This window comes from Desmodus rotundus, chromosome 5, assembly GCF_022682495.2.
Source record: "Desmodus rotundus isolate HL8 chromosome 5, HLdesRot8A.1, whole genome shotgun sequence".
NCBI classification, from domain to species: Eukaryota; Metazoa; Chordata; class Mammalia; order Chiroptera; family Phyllostomidae; genus Desmodus; species Desmodus rotundus.
The window spans coordinates 75,785,899-75,788,811 of NC_071391.1; positions in this window are offsets into that span (position 1 = coordinate 75,785,899).

The following is a 2,913-nucleotide window of genomic DNA, read 5'->3' on the forward strand; positions in this document are numbered from 1 at the left end:
TGGTCTGGGGCACACAGGAAGATTTCATGCAGGTAGTAAGACCTGTTCCTGAAACCTGTAGAGTGGAAATTTTTATGTAAGAACAGGGAGGAGAGAGAAGGTTAATATCTACCAATAGCTTACTTTTCACTAGGTACTGTAACAGGCTATTTAACCTGCCCAACAACAGTGATAAAATGGCATTTGTACCTCTGCCAATGAGGAAATTGAGTCTTTCAGAAAATAAAACTCTTTCCCAAGATCACAGAGACAGTAAATGTGACTTTAGGTAGATTTAATATATAAGTCTGTTGAATGGCACTGTTTGGGCACGTACTTCTGTAATTGGGAATGAAAGGATTCTCTAGGACTTTTTCATGCACCACATAATTCAGATATCAATACTGCACTGTCCACGAGGAATTGCATTCAGGAGTTGGGTCTGAATGTTTGGGACTTTGGAGCCAGAAGATAGGGAAAGAGCACCTGGGATTTGGGGTGGAAGGGAGGGTGCAGAGTGGGAAGCAGGGAATTTGCCTAAATTGGCAGACAGCTAGGAGATGTGGGGCCTTTCAGAGGCCAGTTCCTAGAGTGAGATTGCTGGTGTACATCAAAGGTGAAAACTCAGCAAGTGACTTTCTCTAAGAAAAAACCATTTAGAGGTAGTGAATCTGAATGATCATGAATCTGATGTGTTACTTAGCTATTAGCAGAAATATAAACAAACACACTCCAGAGGGAAGTTTCCTTAGGCCCATTGAAATATCAAGAAATATAATCATATTAAATAAACATTAAAACATGAATAAACATTAAAAATATACCAGTAAGCACCACCAGTGAGTAGGTGCTTAGTGAGTAGAAGTCAGTGAGTAGAAGTCAGCAGAAACAAGTAACTAGAAATTTGGAGGCATATGGATTTATAGATTTGGGGCTAATCAAATAAAAATATATACATGATCTATGTGGGAAATGCTCAAATAAACCCATGAAGATAGAAATGTATTCATATTATGAAATAATCAAGGAGGACATACAGATGGCCCATATAAAAATATTTAAAGAGAAGTTTACAGAATCATGTCAGAATTCAGAATATCAGAACTCCAAAAAATACAGACTCACAGTTAAAGGAAGCACACTTTAGTAAGCATGGCAAATACAAAGGAAGCCAACATCTTACAACAGCCTGATAAGATATACATTATTGTTTCCATTTTGAAGATGAGAAAAAAAAGAGTGCAGAGAGCTATTTGTCAAAGATGACTCAAGCCAGTCTAATTTAGGTCATGTATCAAGTGTTAGAGAAAGATTCCTTTGTGCCTCCCTTCTCATGAAATTAACTGTATATAAAGAAAATTATGAAGTTACAACCTGGCTCATATGGGGTCACAAAGCTTGCAGAATATAGCTGTATAATGCATATTGAGTGCTTTGGTTATGGTTTCATTTGTAGACAACAGAAAACCTTTCACTTGGTTAGTTGAAAATGACTTATTATTAAATCACATACCAGGCAATTATTAATAGGGTCCACCTCCTGCTTTGTGTGCCCTTGTATAATACCTTTTCCTTGAGTGTAGGCTAAACCTAGTATTCTGATTCTAATAAACAGGATATAGCAATATGACATGATTTTTCCCCAAAATTAAGTAACAAAAAGACTGCTTTCCATCTTGCTCACATTTTTTTTTTTTTTTCTGACTTGCTAACTCTTATGGAAGCCATGTTGTAAGTAGCCCTATGGAGAAACTCACATATTGAGGAAGAGAGCAAAGCTTATGACCAACAATGAGTGATGAACTGAATCCTGTCCACAATTAGAATTCAGGTTACCAGGAGTCTGGAAGGAGATCTGACCCTCTGTTGACCCTTCAGATGAGAGCACAGCCCTGGGTGACATTTTGATTGTCACATATTGCATAGATTTCTATCACATATAAATGGTGAGATAATTGCTTGTTGTTTTAAGCCACTGAATATTGGGGAAACTTGTTATATAGCAATTGATACTAATGCATGGTGTGGTGAGTGGCAGACAGAAATTCTCTTTCAGAAGCTTAAGGTTTAGATAGAGCTTGTAGGGACAGTTACTACTCTCAGATAACACAGCTTCTGAAATAACTAGGAAAGCTACTCTCAGAGACTGCTGAGTCAGAAGGTTAGTGAATATGTGAGTTTTTTCATCCATAAGCATTCTTATTTTACATCTATATATTGCTTACTTCTCACAGGAAATAATCAATCACGAATAAAATCATCCACATATCCTTTCTTAATAATTGTGTCATTTCCTCTTTCTTCACCACACCTATACCCTTACATTTGTCTGTTTTTCTGTTTCTTATGAATATTTGTCTTACAAACCCACACAAACATCATTATAATCACCATATATGTATATATGTACATATATATGTATATGCAAATTATCCACTTTGAAAGTATTCACAGGAACAAAAGAGAGTACAGCACAAAGGGATGGTCCCCAGGGCTATCTCCCTCAAGGCACAGGGACCAGGTCATTAAAAATCACTGTTAAGATAAACTTGCAAATTACTTTATACTCCCTACACTAAGACAATACAAATTTTTGTATTCTATCATCTGGCCTTCATAAAGATAACCTTCAGTTTATCCTTAAATGGAGCTATTCTAGGTGGTCAGTGCTGGAAATGCAATGTGGTTGCTAGACGCGGTGTGGAAATTCGGTGGGAATGCCCAGTGGATGATTCATGCCCTGTCTACTCTCTGAGCTTCCATGAGATTAAAACAATAAGAACTCAACCAAAAGAAGTTAAAAGTTTGGGGGCGAAAATAAATGAATTCTATGCAAACATGTATTAAAAGAACTCCAGAGTCACCAACTTTGGACCGTATGAAAACTACAGTGGCATTAGTAGAAATATAGTTTATTTAATTAAATTTATTCAG